This window comes from Hemiscyllium ocellatum, chromosome 24 (assembly GCF_020745735.1).
Source record: "Hemiscyllium ocellatum isolate sHemOce1 chromosome 24, sHemOce1.pat.X.cur, whole genome shotgun sequence".
In the NCBI taxonomy this organism is placed as follows: Eukaryota; Metazoa; Chordata; class Chondrichthyes; order Orectolobiformes; family Hemiscylliidae; genus Hemiscyllium; species Hemiscyllium ocellatum.
This window is the reverse complement of record NC_083424.1, coordinates 56849141-56869359: the sequence shown is the minus strand read 5'-3', so window position 1 is coordinate 56869359 and position 20219 is coordinate 56849141. Positions and strand designations below refer to the sequence as shown.

The 20219-nt window shown below is 43.7% G+C and overlaps 1 pseudogene; it reads left to right on the top strand.

The window, feature by feature from the left end:
• The first annotated feature begins 1843 nt into the window (after nt 1-1843).
• Nucleotides 1844-20219, top strand: part of LOC132827260 (glutathione hydrolase 1 proenzyme-like) — a 59852-nt pseudogene continuing 41476 nt past the window's right edge.

Genomic DNA, 20219 nt, shown 5'->3' with positions numbered 1-20219 from the left:
CTAGAAGCATGGCATTCCAACTGGAACTCTATCAACAAACACATTGACTTGGATTCCATTTACCGCTACCCCCCCCCCCCCCCCACCAAAAAAAAAACAGGAAATGGTGTCACCAACCCAAGGAAACCTAAACATAAATAGAAAGCAGGTCATGCTACCAGTGTTTCATCCAGAGGCTCACTGATGATGTTACTCAGGATGGTGACGAACCTTCTAACTCAGCGAGCAAACGAACATCCACCTGAGCTGCAAATCTTCTCAAAACTCACTAACCCTATCACTATTGCTCTCCTCTTCTTCACCCCTTCTCCTTTCCTTTCGAGCCACAGCACCGAAATCAGTGCCAGAGGCCTGGCTGCTATGGCTTTCCCTTGTAGTATGCCCCACCCCAACAGTATCCAAAATGGTCTTTTTGTTAATGAGGTCACTAGTGGTGACTCTTAACTCCCACACCCTGCAAAGGAGCATGCATTTACTCCAGCCTCCATCCCCAATTCCTCCATTTTTTTTTTCCCAGTCCTGGGGTGCTGTCCTTTAATCCTGGTACTGGGCAGGCAACACAGTATTTGGGACTCCCATTCATGGGTGCAGAGAGTGGTATCTATCTCTCTAGTTACACTGCTCCTTACTACAACTACATATCTTAACCCCCACCCACTCCCCATTTGAATGGCTCCTTGTACCATGGTCAGTTCATTTCTCCTTCCTGCAGTCACTATTAGAAGGTTCACCATTCTTATCCAAGAATCTTTGGCTCAGGGATAAACAGTGGTCAGGGTGTCCTGGCTTTCCGTTGCTCACTAAAACAGTACCTCGAAAAAGTGAATCTTTGATCTTAGTCAAGGACAGGTAGGCTTGAAGTTTTAGGAGATAGAGAAGGGAGAAAGGCATCTGGAGCAGGAGGCTTCGACTGTTCTGTATAAGGTCAAGAGGAAAGAAAACAAGCTACCTGTTTAGGCCTTAAAGCCATTCCTGTAAAGTCATTAGGGGGTACTGCAGGTGCTGGTGATTAAAGTCAAGACGAGAGTGATGCTGGAAAAGCACATCAGGTCAGGCAGCATCCGAGGAGCAGGGAAAATGAGCATTTCAGGCAGAAGCCGTTCCTGACTATGTCTATGAGCTTGCACGTTCTCCCCGTGTCTTAGTGAGTTTCCTCGGATACTCCACTTTCTTCCCACAATCTAAAGATATGCAGGTTAAGTGAATTGCCCATAGGAGTTGACCATTTGGGCAGAGCTCAAAAACAGGAAGGGTGCGGTAACAAAGTTGGGACTATACTACAAGCCTCCCAACAGCGAGTGTGAGATAGAGGTACAAATATGTGGAGAGATGATAGAAATATGTAGGAGCAACACAGTGGTGGTGATAGGAGATTTTAATTTTCCCAACATTGACTGAGATGCACTTAAAGTTAGAGGTCTGGATGAAGCAGGACTTGTAAGGAGCATCCAGGAAGGTTTCCTAGAACAGTATGTAAATAGTCCAACATGGGAAGGGGCCATAATGGATCTGATTCTGGCTACAAATCTTCTCAAAACTCACTAATGGACCTGGTGTTGGGAAATAAGCCTGGCTAGGTAGTTGAAGTAGTAGGGGATTACTTTAGGAATAGTGATCACAATTCCATAAGTTTTAGAATACTATGGGCAAAAGCGAGACCTGTCCTAAAGAAAGAGTGCTAAATTGGGGAAAGGCCTACTGTAGCAAAATTGAGCAGGAGCTCGGGAATGTGAACTGGGAGCAGCTGTTTGAAGGGAAATCCGCATTTGATATATGGGAGGCTTTTAAAGAGAGGTTGATTAGAGTTCAGGAGAGATATGTTCCTGTGAAATGAGTGGTTGAAATGGCAAGATTTAAGGAACAATGGAAGACCGGTGAAATTGTGAGACTAGCTAAGACGAAAAAGGATGCAGTTAGAAGTGACTGAAGACAGACTAAGCTTTGGTCCTACATTCCGATATTCTTCCAATCTGAAATGAGGAATTAAGAGAGCTAAAAGAGGTCATGAGATATCCTTAGCGAGCAAGATTAAGGCAAACTCCAAAGCCTTTCATTTATATATAAGGAGCAAAAGGTAACGAGGGAAAGGGTTGGCCCACTCAAGGACAAAGAAGGAAAGATATGGGTAGTGTCAGAAAATGGATGAGATTCTTACTGAATACTTTGCATCAGTATTCACCAAGGAGAGGGACGTGTAGGGGTTAGGGATAGATCTTTGATTGTTGTAGGTCAAGTCAGCATAAGGAGGGAGGAAGTGTTGTGTATTCTAAAAGGCATTAAGTTGGACGAGTCCCTCGATCTGGATAGGATCTATCCCAGGTAACTGAGGGAAGCGAGAGAGGAAATAACTGCAGCCTGAACAGATATCTTTGCAGCATCTTTGAACACGGGAGAGGTGCCAGAGGACTGGAGAATTGCTAATGTCACCTTGTTTAAGAAATGTAGCAGGGATAATCCAGGTAATCACAGACCTGTGAACCTGATGTCAGTGGTAGGGAAGCTATTGGAGAAGTTACTAATGGATAGGATATATACCCAAAGTTTGGGAGAAGATTTGTAGCTCGGGTGCTCGTTGTTGTGGTTCTGTTCGCCGAGCTGGGAGTTTGTGTTGCAAACGTTTCATCCCCTTTCTAGGTGACATCCTCGGTGCTTGGGAGCCTCCTGTGAAGCGCTTCTGTGATGTTTCCTCCGGCATTTATAGTGGCTTATCTCTGCCGCTTCCATTCAGCAGACAGCAGTTCTTGCTGTCCGCTGCAGTGGCCAGTATATCGGGTCCAGGTCGATGTGTTTGTTGATAGAATCTGTGGATGAGCGCCATGCCTCTAGGAATTCCCTGGCTGTTCTCTGTTTGGCTTGCCCTATAATAGTAGTGTTGTCCCAGTCGAATTCATGTTGCTTGTCATCTGCGTGTGTGGCTACTAAGGATAGCTGGTCGTGTCATTTCGTGGCTAGTTGGTGTTCATGGATGCGGGTCGTTAGCTGTCTTCCTGTTTGTCCTATGTAGTGTTTTTGTGCAGTCCTTGCATGGGATTTTGTACACTACATTTGGTTTTGTTGATGCTGGGTATCGGTCCTTGTCCTTTGAGTTGTTGTCTGAGAGTGGCTGTTGGTTTGTGTGCTGTTATGAGTCCTAGTGGTCGCAGCAGTCTGGCTGTCAGTTCGGAAATACTCCTGATGTATGGTCCGTTGTCAACAGAACGAGGACATGCTGCAACCCAAAGGACTAGCCACACTACCATACGTCAGGAGCATTTCCGAACTGACAGCCAGACTGCTGCGACCACTAGGACTCATAACAGCACACAAACCAACAGCCACTCTCAGACAACAACTCACCAGGACAAAGGACCGATACCCAGCATGAACAAAACCAATGTAGTGTACAAAATCCCATGTAAGGACTGCGCAAAACACTACATAGGACAAACAGGAAGACAGCTAACGACCCGCATCCATGAACACCAACTAGCCACGAAACGACACGACCAGCTATCCTTAGTAGCCACACACGCAGATGACAAGCAACATGAATTCGACTGGGACAACACCCCTATTATAGGGCAAGCCAAACAGAACAGCCAGGGAATTCCTAGAGGCATGGCACTCATCCACAGATTCTATAAACAAACACATCGACCTGGACCCGATTATACTGGCCACTGCAGCGGACAGCAAGAACTGCTGTCTGCTGAACGGAAGCGGCAGAGACAAGCCACTATAAATGCCAGAGGAAACATCACAGAAGCGCTTCACAGGAGGCTCCCAAGCACTGAGGATGTCACCTAGAAAGGGGATGAAACGTTTGCAACACAAACTCCCAGCTCAGCGAACAGAACCACAACAGGATATATACCCATTTAGAAGAAAATGAGCTTATCAGTGATAGGCAGCATGGTTTTGTGCAGGGATGGTCATGTCTTATGAGCCAAATAGAATTCTTTGAAGAGATGACAAAGTTGATTGATGACAAAAGGGATGTAGATGTCATATACATGGACTTTAGTAAGGTGTTTAGTAAGCTGATGAAGAAGGTGGAGTCACATGGGGTCCAAGGTGTTCTAACTAAATGGATAGAGAACTGGTTAGGCAACAGGAGATCGTAGTAGTGGAAGGGAGCTTCTCAAAATGGACATCTGTGACCTGTGGTGTCCCACAGGAATTCATGCTGTTGTTTGTGATAGTCAAACAAGGAAGGTGTAGGCTGCCTCATTAGCAAGATTGCAGATGACACTAAGATTGGTGGAGTAGCAGAGAGTGAAGGGGCCTGTCAGAATACAGCAGAATATAGATAGATAGATAGATAGATTGGAGAGATTAGATTACTCAGTGTGGGAAAACAGGCCCTTCGGGCCAACAAGTCCACACCGACCTGCCGAAGCACAACCCACCCATACCCCTACATTTACCCCTTAACTAACACTACGGGCAATTTAGCATGGCCAATTCACCTGACCTGCACATCTTTGGACTGTGGGAGGAAACCCACACAGACACAGGGAGAATGTGCAAACTCCACACAGTCAGTCGCCTGAGTCGGGAATTGAACCTGGGTCTCTGGCGCTGTGAGGCAGCAGTGCTAACCATAGTGCCACTGTGCCGCCCACATCTTTTCTATCTCCAGATGTACCTTGCGCCCCAGCTCCTGACTACTGTTTGGATGCCTGTACATAATTCCAACTGAGTTTGTTTTTACCTTTTTGCGGTTCCTCAATTCTACCCACACAGATTCTACACCATCTGTCCCTACTTTGTTTCTGCCTACCTGCCTAACGTTTCAATAGGATGTATATCCTTGAATATTCAGCTGTCGATCCTTTGTATAAACCCTGTCCTATTTGTGTCTGTGCTGGAGATTTTGAAAACCTCTCCCAAGTTCTGAAATCTTACCTCCTCCTTTAATTTTGAGCTTTCTAATCTCCCCTATAACTGAACTCCCCCTAACCACCCATTTAGTTTAAAGCCCTGTCTACAGCCCTAGTAGTGTGATTTGCTGGGCTTCTGGTCCCAGCACGGTTCACATGAAGACCGTCCCATTGGAACAGGTACTTTTTTCCCCAGTACTGGTGCTAGTGCCCCATGAGTTCAAACCCATTTCTCCCACGCTAATCTTTTCAGCCATGCATTTACCTGCTTAATCTTATTGATCCTGTGCCAGTTGGCATGTGGCTCAGGTAGTAATCCAGAGATTACCACCTTTTTGGTTCTGCCTTTTTTTAATTTAATTTATCTCCTAGCTGTTCATACTCCCTTAGCAGAACCTCTGCCCTACTTTTATCTATGTTGTTGGTGCCTACGTCGACCACGACTACTGAATCTTTACCCTCCCACCCCAAGTTCCTCTGCAGCCCAGATGAGATATCCCAAACCTGAGCAGCAGGCAGGCAACCTTCAGGACTCTCGATCCTGGTCTCCAAGAACATTGTCTAAGCGTCTAACTATATTATCCCCAATTACAACAACATATATTTTTTCTCTCCTCCACTTGAATGGCTCCCTGCATCATGGTGCTGTGGTCAGTTATCTCACCCTCCCTGCATTCTCCATTACCGTTCTTACAGGCAGCAAAATTCTTGAACCTTTTGGGTGTGGACGGGGGCGAAGGCTTCTCCAACTCGACTTCCTGGATCCCTAAAGCTGCCTTACTCACAGCCATATCCTCCTGTCCATAACCACTGGCTGAATTTGAATTAGCTGGTCTAAGGGGTGTGACTCTCTGTTGAAACACAGCATCCAGGTAACTCTCCCTCTCCTTCATGTGTCGCAATATTTGAAGATGAGAGTCCAGCTCACTGACTCTTAGCTGGAGGTCTTCCAGCAACCAACATTTACTACAAACATGGTCACTGAGAACCACATCATGCAGAAACAGCACATTACCTGTCCCTCCATCCTAATTTAATTAGTTTGGAGTTTTTTAAAAAAAAAACTTTTTTTGTAACTCTGCTTATGAGTTGTAACCCAATTTATTAACCAGATTCAATTTAACTCCGATTCAAATAAGCAGATCCCTTATTACCTAATCCAATTATGGCCCTCCTGTGACATCACCTTTCAGTTCCCCCCTCATTCGAAACCCTCCGAATCAAACACTTACTTTCCCAGCTCCCACTCAGCTCTTCTTATGAAGGAAAGACCGTGCTTTGCTATCCAGATGTCTGTATAAAGAAACCCAAGGCAATTTTGTGCAGCTCATTTTTCACTTGGGCAGTTAAGATTAAAATCACCTTCACTGCCTTTCATGCAGGTGGAAAGATGAGACTCAATTTTTTTTCATGTTGCACACTAACCTTTGCTATGAATGATTAAGAAGTATTCTTGTCCTGTGAACCACATTATTTTGAACAGCACATTTTTCCCTTTACCATTTAGGAAAATTTGAAAGGATTAATTCCAGAAAAGTAGCCCCAGGCAGTACATCAAGGGATATGTTTGTCAATAAGCCCGTTGGGTTGTCTTGTAAAGATAAACACAAGGATTGTAAGCAGTACATTTCGTTTCCCTCCTTTTCAATTAGTGAATTTCAAGCTCAAACGTGAATATGGTATTGGATGTGGGACCAGGAGTAAAAGTTTAAAATAGCTTGTCAGGTCCACTCACCAATGTGCTCCAGTTTCTGAGCTACCTTGATGGATATTTGGTCAATATGGAAGTGATTATTCACACAATAGCAGCGCATAGTCAGTTGAAGGAAATCCAGGAGTGACTCTCCGAAGCTTCCTCATACTGCTACGATCTTCCTGTATCATACGGGGCTCAATCATCCTGACAGTGCCCAAAGTTTAAAATAAATGCATGAGCTGGCCATCTCCTATACATTTACATAAATTTAAGGCCATTCAACAGCTTCCTTCCACAGCTGATATATGATGCATTTGAGCCATTTTATCTCTTGAGAAAGGGTTCCCTTAGCTCTCCAGAATAAATTCAAACAAAATTCCACATGACCCGTCAAATCTTGCTACCTAAAGTACTCATCTTCAACTGACCACACTGTGGTCCCTATAGTTCAGAGGATTTTGCACAAGTGCATTACAAATGGGAAAGAGAGGAAGCTGAAAGGAACTTTGTTTCCATTATTTGGTTAAAGTAGCAAACATTGGTGCCAAAGTGAAAGCCTTTGTTTATTTGGAGTATCTTAACAATTGAAAATAATTGAGTTCTTCTTTCAGTCTAATCATTACTCTGAGATAGGCATGACCAATCAACTTGTAAATCAATACACTGAATTGGAAGTATATCTTTTTTTTTTAGGTTAGATTACTTAGTGTGGAAACAGGCCCTTTGGCCCAACAAGTCCACACCGACCCGCCGAAGCGCAACCCACCCATACCCCTACATTTACCCCCTACCTAACACTACGGGCAATTTAGCATGGCCAATTCACCTGACCCGCACATCTTTGGACTGTGGGAGGAAACCGGAGCACCCGGAGGAAACCCACGCAGACACGGGGAGAATGTGCAAACTCCACACAGTCAGTCGCCTGAGTCGGGAATTGAACCCGGGTCTCTAGTGCTGTGAGGCAGCAGTGCTAACCACTGTGCCACCGTGCCGCCCACGTTTAACTTGTTTGTTTAATTTTGGACCTAATGACAGGAGGATTGTCCATAGCAGTTCCTGGTGAAATCCGAGGATACCAATTAGCACATCAAAGACATGGACGGTTACCATGGAAATGTTTATTTGAACCAAGCATCAAACTAGCGAAAGAAGGATTCTCCATTAGTCGGGCTTTTGCAAATGCCTTCGAGGAATGTAAGGAAGACAAGGAGCCTTCCACATCCAAGAAAGTTTTTTTACCTGCACACCCACTAATATCATTTATTGTATCCGTTGCTCCCGATGTGGTCTCCTGTACATTGGGGAGACTGGATGCCTCCCAGCAGAGCGTTTTTAGGGAACATCTCCGGGACACCTGCACCAATCAACCACACTGCCCTGTGGCCCAACATTTCAACTCTTCCTCCCACTCTGTCGAGGACATGGAGATCCTGGGCCTCCTTCAACGCTGCTCCCTCACCACCAGACACCTGGAGGAAGAACGCCTCCTCTTCCGTCTCGGAACACTTCAACCCCACAGCATCAATGTGGACTTCAACAGTTTCCTCATTTTCCCCTTCCCCCACCTCACCCTAGTTCCAAACTTCCAGCTCAGCACTGTCCCCATGACTTGTCCTACCTGCCTATCTTCTTTTCCACCTATCCACTCCATCCTCCTTCCTGACCTATCACCTTCTTCCCCTCCCCCACACACCTATTGTACTCTATACTACTTTCTCCCCACCCCCACCCTCCTCTCACTTATCTCTCCACGCTTCAGGCTCTCTGCCTTTATTCCTGATGAAGGGCTTTTGCCCGAAATGTCAATTTTACTGCTCCTTAGATACTGCCTGAACTGCTGTGCTCTTCTAGCACACTAATCCATAATCTGGTTTCCAGCATCTGCAGTCATTGTTTTTATTTCATTGAGGATGACCAGTCTTTGTGGTAAGATAAAGCAACGTGACTGTCAGCATATTGGGTGTTGAAGGTAATTGTAAAACCAGACTATCATTGAAATTGTCTGTCTGATGAATATTTTTGGACAATATTTAATAATTCAGAAGATCACTTTATATCCGGTTATGCTGAATCTACAAGCCATTCAGCCTCACCAGTCCATGCTAGTGGTTATACTTCAGTTGAGTCTACTCCTATCTTTCCTCATCTAATTATCAGAAAAGCCCTACATACCTTTCTCCAACAGGCTCTGATCCGCCACTTCGAGGCACCCAGTTTGTCTCAAGCACTCTCCATTAGAGCAACTTGCACATTCCTGCATTGTGAATTTGAGATTTCTGATTTCTTGGAAGTGTATGGGAGGGCAAAGTCAGCATGGTTTCATAAAGCGAAGGTTGTGCCTGACAAATCTGTTAGAATTCTTTGAGGAGGTAATGAGTAGGTTAGACCAAGGAGAGCCAATGGATAATATCTATCTGGACTTTCAGAAGGCCTTTGATCAGGTGTCACCCAGGAAGCCGCTGAGTAAGATAAAGGCCCACGGTGTTAGTGTCCAGGTACTTGCATGAATATTAGATTAGCTGTCTGGCTGAAGGCAGGGAACAGGCATAAAAGGGTCCTTCTCAGGATGGAAGCCGATGACAAGTGGTGTTCCACAAGGGTCAGTGTTGGGACCACAACTTTTCACTTTATGCATCAATGATCTTCATGAAGGAACTGAGGGCATTCTGGCTAAATTTGCAGATGATACAAAGATAGGTAAAGAGGCTGATGCTGTTGAGGAGGTGGGAAAGCTGCAGAAAGATTTAGACAAGTTAGGAGATGGGCAAAGAAGTGGCATATGGTGTATAATATGAATGTGTGAGGTCATGCACTTCGGTAGGAAGAATAGAAGCATGAACTATTTTCTAAATGGGGAGAAAATTCTGAAATCTGAAGTGTAAAGGGACTTGGGAGCCCTAGTCCAGGTTTCTCTTAAGGTAAACTTGCAGGTTGAGTCAGTAGTTAGGAAGGCAAATACAATATTGTCATTCATCTCAAGGGGTCTAGGATATAAAAGCAGAGATGTACTTCTGAGGCTTCATATGGTCTGACCAGAGCCATATTTGGAGGATTGTGAGCACGTATGGGCCCTATTACCTCCAGAAAGTTGTATTGACTTTGGAGCAGGTCCAGAGGAGGATCACAAAATTGACCCCAGGAATGGAAGGCTTAACATGAGAGGAACATTTGAGGACTCTGGAACTATACTCAGTGGAGTTTAGAAGGATAAGGGGTGATCAAATTGAAACTTTCAGAATACTGAGCGAACTGGACAGTGTGGACATTGGGGAGATGTTTCCATTGGCAGGGGAGGTGAGTACAAGAGGGCACAGCCTTAGAGTAAGGGGAATAACAGAGATAATGAGAAGCTTCTTTAGCCAGAGAGTGGTGAATATGCGGAATTCATTGCCACAGAAGGCTTTGGAGGCCAGGTCATGGAGTATATTTAAAACCGAGATAAATAAGTTCTTGATTGCTAAGGGGATCAAGAGCTAAAGGAGGAAAGTGTGGAAATGAGGCTGAGAAACCTAACAACCATGGTTGAATGGTGGAGCAGACTTGATGGGCCAAATGGCCTAATTTCTGGTCCCATATCCTATGGTCTTATTCTCACAATCTCTCTAGGTAATAAAGTTCCCTGTCAATCTATTATTTATTTTCCTGATGACTGTCTTTATATTGTTCACCTTTTTCCCTACAAGCTGTCTCCCTCTACTCGTATCAAATCTTTTCAAAATTCAGAAGACCTCAATTAGGTGTTCCTCCATCTTCTCATTCAAGAGTGAGAAATCTGAATATCCTTTTTGGAAAAATTATAAATTTCTGGCATCTTGTAGATCTTTTGTCACCTCCTTTAGCATATCTGTATATATTTTTAATAATGACCAGAATTGTACATCATGCTCACTATATACTACTTGTTCCCCAAAGGTACTGTTCTCACCTTTTATTTCTTTAATTTATTACATGGTAACTTGTCGAAGATAGTTTGGAAATGTACATAAATTACATTTGTTGAGTTGTCCTTGTCTACTCTCTCTTCCAAAGAATTCAATGAGGTTGGTGCAGCAATTTGTTGACTTTTGAAACTCCTATTGACCCTATTGATGTATTTTCTGTTTTGTCCTTTAGTAAGGATAGCATTATTTTTCTTACTGCCATTGTTGTTTAGTCTATATATTTTCTTGCAGATGCACTATTTTATTTTTACATTTTGTGTTATGAAGTTGAAGGTGTGTACTGTACCTTTTAAGAGTGAGTGGAAGCCGATTTGCACTAAGAGCTTGCAGGCACCTGCCATGTGACTGATGAGCAGTCTCAGTCTGTACTGGAAAATTGAAACTGCGTAACATTTGGCTGTGAAACAAATGCCTGAGTTTTGGTTACTATATTCAACCATTCAAATTTAAGTCAATTTAAATTATGCCCAGGATGCTAAAACTAGAATTTACTGTTTTGCCATCATCAAACCAATGAGAAAATCTGATGTTTTGAGACATTTTGAGAGTTAGCCAGTGAACAATTGCCATCGAGAGAGAAACTGCCATTCAAAGGTACCTTTTTTCATAAGAAACATCTTTGCAGTAAAAGATAGACGACTCAAGTCTTCTGCTGAAAGGAGCAGGACATCACTGGTGACAGCTGCTATCTGTTTTTGAAATTAAGTTGATGTAATTTTAATATGGATGGGTATTGGAACAGTTATATTGTTGGAGCTGGAGGCAGTTAAGAGAAAGGAGGCTTAGAGTTGTAAATAGTTGTTGTATAATGTTCACTTTTTTAGAGTGAAAGGATAGATTTGATTTTTTTTTCTTTAAATAGATTAGATTAGAGTAGATTACTTAGTGTTGAGATGCTCCAAAGAGTGTGTGAAATTAATCCTGCTTCTGGTTTAACTTTAGAACAGCTTTGATGAGGTCCTTATGATGCCAAATCCCACAAACAGGGAGTGGGCAAATAATGCACTGTGACGAAAGAAATATTTAAATTTCAATCTCTTTATAGATAGGTGATGAGAATATGGAGAGAGAGATTTATTTGAAACTTAGCAGTGTCCCTAATAGTACGGGTTAGTTTGATCACCTTGTTACTAATGGCTATCTGTAATATCCAGTCACCAGCTTTTTAATGCTATATTTTTAAAATTCAGAATGCAAGATAGTGACCAAAATAATTTAAAATATATATTTGCAATTATTTGATAACACTTCTTAATTGGTAACTAAACATTGCTATTGGTTGGTGAGTATCTTTTGAAATTTTGATTCCTTCTGCTTATGTCTTTTCTTGGCTTCCTTCCTGACCATTTGTAAAGTGCTTCTGAACTCTCTCCAATGCATTTCCATTTTTCTATAACGTTACATCCATAACTATAGACAATACTCCAGCTGATGTCTAGCAAGTGTCTTCTACAAGTTCAGCATCAGCTCCTTGCCCTTGTGTTTTATAACTGTATTAATAAAGCCAAAAATACTCTGTATTGTTAACTGCTGTTGCCAATGATTCTACCATATTTTGTTTGCAGATATACCCATGTCCCTCTGCTTCCCTTTTACATTGACTGTCAGTGTTCTTCCAGCTAAAGCACATCACCTGCACACTTCTCTGCACTGAACCTCATTTGCCATCTATCCACCCACTCCACAGTCCAACAGGTTATTTGGAAGTACTAGCTTTCAGAGCACTGCCCCTTCATCAGGTAGCCATGGAGCAGGATAAGACACAGAATATATAGCAAAAGATTGCAGGGTCATGCAACTGATATGATATGTTGAACAAACTTAGATAAGTCTTTCCTCTTTTAGAATGGGTTGCAGGTTTAGGTTCATTAATATGTAAATCCCAGAACTTCTTTCAATTCACATTCTTGAAATAACTTAAAGTTTTATTAAAAAAAAGTAATATCTCAGCTCAGACAATGCATTAAAGGTGTGAGGTTAGAGTCTGTCTGTATCCCAACCTTGAGTTAGACTGGTTTTATTTCCACAGTAGGAATTTATAAAATGTTACATGGATTGACTGCTTGCAGGTTGTGTGCATTTTGAGCAAAATGCCCGAAACATCAATTCTCCTGCTCCTCAGATGCCGCCTGGCTTGATGTTTTTCAGACAGGCAATAAACTGGGCCGGACTCTGATCAGTTTGGTTTAGTACAGAGAGGAGAAGGATTTTGAGAGGCCTTTTGTTTATATGTAAACAGATGAGACTTCAGTCCAAAGTGGTCATGCTTTAGAAGTGACCTGTATAAAGAGAGCGGTCGACCTAGCTGTACTGAGCAGTTTTAGTTCAGTTTTGAACTGGGAAGCTCAACAGGGAGCTGTGTGGAAACTCTCTTTTTTTTTTCTGCTCTTCCGATTCAACCTGTAAGCATATGTTCCAATTATACTGGTTTTTAAAGGGAGTTTGCTTATTGGAACTGTTGTGTGTATTTGGAACAGCATAACTAAGTCTAGTCGGATGGGCTGTTTTCTGTAGGGGTTCTTTATTTTGTTCTTTGTTTCATAGTGTAATTTTGTGAATAAATTTTGGTCTGTTTTAAAATCTAGTAGTCGACCTAGCTAACTTCAGGTAATTTTCACTGTACACTTACCAAAATAAATTACAAAGTTGGGTCTAGGTCTGCCTGATTAAGAATGTTTAGTGTTTATAAGGCACAAGGACTGAATGAGTTGCATCCACAGATGTGATGGAAGAGAGAGTAGAAGTTGAGGGGGTACTAGCCACAATCTTTCAGTTTTCCCTGTGCCCTGAGTAGGTTCCAAAAGATTGGACAATTGTAAATATAAATGGCCTTGTTCAAGAAAGGTAGCAAGGATAATCCCAGCAATTATAGTCCAGTTAATTTAACTTCTAGAAGCAGTTATTTAGGATCGAATCAATAGTCACGTGGAAATAGGTAGGTTGGTTTTTTTTTAGATTAGATTACTTAGTGTGGAAACAGGCCCTTCGGCCCAACAAGTCCACACCGACCCGCCGAAGCGCAACCCACCCACACCTCTACATTTACCCCTTAGCTAACACTACGGGCAATTTAGCATGGCCAATTCACCTGACCCGCACATCTTTGGACTGTGGGAGGAAACCGGAGCACCCGGAGGAAACCCACGCAGACACGGGGAGAATGTGCAAACTCCACACAGACAGTCGCCTGAGTCGGGAATTGAACCCGGGTCTCAGGCGCTGTGAGGCAGCAGTGCTAACCACTGTTAGGAGGAGTCAGCATAGCTTTCTAAAGAGGAGGTGCTGGTGTTGGACTGGAGTGGACAAAGTTAAAAATCACACACCAGGTTTATTTGGAAGCATTAGCTTTTGGAGTGCTGCTCCTTCATCAAGTAGCTGTGGAACAGAATCATAAAACATAGAATTTATAGCAAAGATTAGTGTCATGCAACTAAAACGACATATTGAACAAACCTAGATTGCTGTTAAGTCTTTCATCTTTTAGAATGGGTTGCAGGTTTCGGTCTATTAATATGTAAATCCCAGAACTTCTTTTAAGTCACATTCTCAAGATAACCTAACACCCTATATTCTCTTTTCGGGTCCTCCTCCCTTTCCCTATCTATATCATTGGTATGGATGTGTACCAAGACATCTGGCTGCTCCCCCTCCCCCTTAAGAATCCTGTAGATTTGATCCGAGACATCCCTGACCCTGGCAGCTGGGAGGCAACTTTCCACCTGGGAGTCTCGCTTGCGAACACTGAATCTCTGGTCTAGAACATAGAACATAGAACAATACAGCACAGAACAGGCCCTTTGGCCCACAATGTTGTGCCGAACATCTATCCTAAATTAAGCACCCATCCATGTACCTATCCAATTGCCGCTTAAAGGTTGCCAGTGATTCTGACTCTACCACTCCCATGGGCAGCGCATTCCATGCCCCCACCACTCTCTGGGTAAAGAACCCACCCCTGACATCTCCCCTATACCTTAAATTTATGTCCCCTTGTAACACTCTGTTATACCCGGGGAAAATGTTTCTGTCTGTCTACTCTATCTATTCCTCTGATCATCTTATAAACGTCTATCAAGTCACCTTGACCGTTCCAACGAGAAAAGGCCGAGAACTCTCAACCTGTCCTCGTACGACCTATTCTCCATTCCAGGCAACATCCTGGTAAATCTTCTCTGCACCCTCTCCAAAGCTTCCACATCTTTCCTAAAGTGAGGCGACCAGAACTGCACACAGTACTCCAAATGTGGCCTAACCAAAGTCCTGTACAGCTGCAACATCACTTCACGACTCTTGAATTCAATCCCTCTGCTAATGAACGCTAATACACCATAGGCCTTCTTACAAGCTCTATCCACCTGAGTGGCAACTTTCAAAGATCTATGTACATAGACCCCAAGATCCCTCTGTTCCTCCACCTGACTAAGAACCCTACTGTTAACCCAGTATTCCGCATTCTTATTTGTTCTTCCAAAATGATCAACTTCACACTAGGCAGGGTTGAACTCCATTTGCCACTCCTCAGCCCAGCTCTGCATCACATCTAAGTCCCTTTGCAGCCGACAACAGCCCTCCTCACTGTCTACAACTCCACCACTCTTCGTATCATCTGCAAATTTACTGACCCACCCTTCGACTCCCTCATCCAAGTCATTAATAAAAATTACAAACAGAGGACCCAGAACTGATCCCTACGGAACTCCACTTGTAACTGGGCTCCAGGCTGAATATTTACCATCTACCACCACTCTCTGACTTCGACCGGTTAGCCAGTTTTCTATCCAATTGGCCAAATTTTCCTCTATCCCATGCCCCCTGACTTTCCGCATAAGCCTACCATGGGGAACCTTATCAAATGCCTTACTAAAATCCATGTACACTACATCCATTGCTCTACCCTCATCCACATGCTTGGTCACCTCCTCAAAGAATTCAATAAGACTTGTAAGGCAAGACCTACCCTTCACAAATCCGTGTTGGCTGTCCCTAATCAAGCAGTGTCTTTCCAGATACTCATAAATCCTATCCCTCAGTACCCTTTCCATTACTTTGCCTACCACAGAAGCAAGACTAACTGGCCTGTAATTCCCAGGGTTATCCCTATTCCCTTTTTTGAACAGGGGCACAACATTCGCTACTCTCCAATCCCCTGGTACCACCCCCATTGACAGTGAAGACGAAAAGATCATTGCCAACGGTACTGCAATTTCCTCTCTTGCTTCCCACATAATCCTAGGAGAGATCCCGTCTGGCCCGGGGGACTTGTCTATCCTCAAGTTGTCCAAAATGTTCTCCTCTTCCTTCCTAACAAGTATCTCTTCTAGCTTACCAGTCCGTTTCACACTCTCCTCTTCAACAATAAGGTCCCTCTCGTTCATAAATCCTGAAGAAAAGTGCTCATTCAAGACCTCTCCTATCTCTTCCGACTCAATGCACAAACTCCCGCTACTGTCCTTGATCGGACCTACCCTCGTTCTCGTCATTCTCATGTTTCTCACAAACGCATAAAATGCCTTGGGGTTATCCTTGATCCTATCCGCCAAGGATTTTTTCATGCCCTCTCTTGGCTCTCCTAATCCCTTTCTTCAGGTCCCTTCTGGCTATCCTGTATCCCTCCACTGCTCTGTCTGAACCCTGTTTCCTCAACCTTACGTAAGCCTCCTTCTTCCTCTTTACTAGACATTCAACCTCCCTCGTCAGCAAGGCTCCCTCACACGACCATTCCTTTCCTGCCTGGTAGGTACATACATATCAAGGACACGTCGTATCTGCTCCTTGAAAAAGTTCCACATTTCCACTACATCCTTCCCTGACAGCCTATGCTCCCAACTTATGCTCCTCAAATCCTGTCTTACAGCATCGTAATTTCCCTTCCCCCAATTGTAAAATCTACCCTGTTGTGCGCACCTATCTCTCTCCATAACCAAGGTGAAAGTCACAGAATTGTGGTCACCATCACCAAAATGTTCACCCACTAACGAGCACATCACTTGTCCCGGTTCATTAGAGTACCAAATCCAATATGGCCTCCCCTCTGGTTGGACAATTTACATACTGAGTTAGAAAAGCTTCCTGGACACACTGCACAAACACCGCCCCATCCAATCTACTTGATCTAAAGAGCTTCCAATCAATATTTGGGAAGTTGAAGTCGCCCATGACTACGACCCTGTGGCTTCTGCACCTTTCCAAAATCTGTTTCCCAATCTGTTTCTCCACATCTCTGCTGCTATTGAGGGGCCTATAGTAAACACCCAACAAGGTGACTGCACCTTTCCTATTTCTGACTTCAGCCCATACTACCTCCAAAGGCAGATCCCCCTCAAACTTCCTTTCTGCAGCCGTTATAACATTTCTAATTAGCAATGCCACCCCCCCTCCTTTTTTACCACCCTCCCTAATCTTACTGAAACAACTATAACCAGGAACCTCCAACAACCATTCCTGTCCCTCATCTATCCACGTTTCCGTGATGGCCACAACATCATAGTCCCAGGTACCGATCCACGCCATAAGTTCACCCACCTTATTTCTGATACCCGACCAGCTCTGCGCTCCAACCTCGCTTCCACCCAGCTCGCGCCACTCTCTGCGGTCTGTTCCCCTCAATGGTGAGTCTCCTATCACTATCCCTCTCCTATTCTTCTCCTTTCCTTTCTGAGCCACAGAGCCAGGCTCCGTGCCAGAGATCTGGCTGCTGTGGCTTTCCCCGGTAGGTTGTCCCCACCAACAATATCCAAACAGTATGATTGTTATTGAGGAGAACAGCCACGGTGGGACGGGGATTGGGAATGTTCCCTGCACTGTCAGCATATTCCATTTTCCTCTCCTGATGGTCAGCCAGCTACCTTTACCCTGTAACTTAGGTATGACGACCTCCCCATAACTCTCTATTACCCCCTCAGTCTCCTGAATGATCTGAAGTTCATCCAGCTCCAGTTCCCTAACATGGTTTGTGAGGAATTTGGTGCACCTCCCACAGATAATGTCAGCAGGGACACCAATGGTGACCCTGACTTAAGAGTACAGGGACAGGAAGGTTGATTTGATTTGGTTGGCTGTCTCCATGTCATAACACTGTAGGAAATTGTCACCGTCTCATTTCTGCACTGCTTGGGACAATAGCAAATTGCATAAAATGTGTTCAGCACATACAATAGTGAGATGTTAATTCATAAAAATAGGCCCCTTGACACTCACTAATGAATACTTTGGGTGGAAAATCTGACCTTTCTTTGACCATCACAATCTCATTCTTTCTGATCTTGCTGTATCTTCTAAGTGTATCTTCTCATGTCATTCAGGGGTTGGAAATATTTTCCCCACTTAGTCTGCTTACAAATCTGCTGAAAACAGAAAAGCAGTAAACTGGTTCCTTTTTTTTAATTAAGATGTAAAGCATGAACATTATTAAGATTGCAGTTATAACAGTGCTACTGGTCTGTCTCTCAACAGTGAAATATTTTGCAATGCCAATGGCAAAATACTCCAGGAAAACGAAATAATCAAATTTCCAAGATTAGCTGCAACTTATCAGGTTATGGCAGATGAAAGAGCTGATGCAGTTTACAACGGATCTCTCTCGAACAGATAGTGACTGATATAAGGTGGGGCAGGCTCTTTATAAATTCATTGACTAACTTTGAACCTCATTGGGAGGGCATGTTGAGAACATAAAACTGTTCTAAATTGTGGGCCATTTATTTTAATCTAAGATCAACCTAACCTACACACCCCTCAATTTACTACCGTCCATGTGCTTGTCCGTCAGTTGCTTAAATGTCCCCATTGTCTCTGCTGGCAGTGCATTCCATGCACCCACCACTCTGTGTAAAGAATCTACCTCTGACATCTCCCCTATACCTTCCTCCAAACACCTTAAAATGATCAGCTCTTGTGACAGTCATTTCTGCCCTGGGAAAAGTCCTTGGCTGTCAACTCTATCTATGTCTCTCATTACCTTACACACCTCTATCAAGTCATCTCTTTTCCTCCTCCTCTCCAGTGTGAAAAGCCCTAGCTCACTCAACCTGTCTTCATAAGACATGCCCTCAGATCCAGGCAGCATCCTGGTAAATCTCCTGTGCACCCCCTCTAAAGCATCTTCATTCTTCCTATAATGAGGTGACTGGAACTGGACACAATATTTCAAGTGTGTTCTAACCAGGGTTTTATAGAGCTGCAGCAAAACCTCACAGCTCTTGAACTCAATCCCTTGTTAATGAAAGCCAAAACACTATACACTTAACAATCCTGTCAACTTGGGTGGTGACTTTTGAGGAATCTATATACATGATCGCCATGATCCCACTGTTCCTCCACACTGCCAAGCATCCTGCCTTTAACCCTGTATTCAGCATTCAAAATTGACCTTCGAAAATTACTCACTCGCATTTATCCATGTTGAACTCCATCTGCCACTTCTCAGCCCAGATCTGCATCATGCCAATGTCTTGTAGTTTGCAACAGCCCTCAACACCGACCTTTGTGTCTTCAGCAAACTTACTAACCGCCCCTTCCACTTCTTCATCCAAGTCATTTATAAAACTACAAAGAGCAGAGGCCCTGCGGAACACTACTGGTCATTGACCTCCAGGCAGAATGCTTTCCATCCACTCCCACACAGTCTCCTTTCGACTGGCCAATTCTGTGTCCGGATAGCCAAATTTCCCTGTATCCAATATCTCCTAATTTTCTGAATGAGCCTAACATCGGGGAGCCTTTTCAAATGCCTTACTGAAATCTATATACACCACATCCACTGCTCAACCTTCATCAGCTTGTCTTGTCACATCAAAGAATTCAATAAGGCTTGTGAGGCATGCCCTGCTCCTCAGAAAGCAATGCTGACTATCTATAATCAAATTATATTTCTCAAGTTTAAAAATCATGCAACACCAGGTTTATTTAGAAGCACTAGCTTTCGGAGCACTATTCTTTCATCAGGTAGTTTTGGAGTATAAGGTCGTAAGACACAAATTTATAGCAAAAGTTTACAGTGCGATGCACCTGAAATTATATGTTGAAAATTATATGGATTGTTTGTGACTCTCATCTTTTAAATTACCATGTTGGTTTCAGTTCTTTCATGCATAAATCCTGGGATACTGACTCAGTAGACAAACCTTCCTCAACAACCTACTTTTGTGCAGCAATGATGCACTCTGCAATTAACAATGCTACTCCTTCTCCTCCTCTTTTACCCCCACCACACTCCCCCAACCTGTTCTTTTTAAAAGATCTAAACCTTGGAACATCCAGCAACCATTCCTGCTCCTGTGAAATCCATGTCTCTGTGGCCACAACATCGTAGTTCCAAGTTCTGATCCATGCGCTGAGTTCATCACTCTTATTCCTGACACTCTTTGCATCGAAACAGACGCACTTTAACTCATCGTTTTTCCCTATCAACTCTGTATCCTTCCTGACAGACTCTCTGCATTCTAATTCTTCCCGTTCAACTTTCCTCTGATCTGTAGCTCTGGTTCCCATTCCCCTATAAAACTAGTTTAAACCTTCCCGAAGTGCTCCAGCATATCTTCTGCCCAGGACATGGTGCCCCTCCAGTTTAAGTGCAACCCGTCCTTCATGTACAGGTCCCACCTTCCCCAATGATCTACGTATCTGAAGCCCTCCCTCCTGAACCAGTCCTGTAGCCATGTGTTTGGCTGCACTCACTCCCTGTTCCCCTCTCACTAGCACGTGGCACCGGTAGTAATC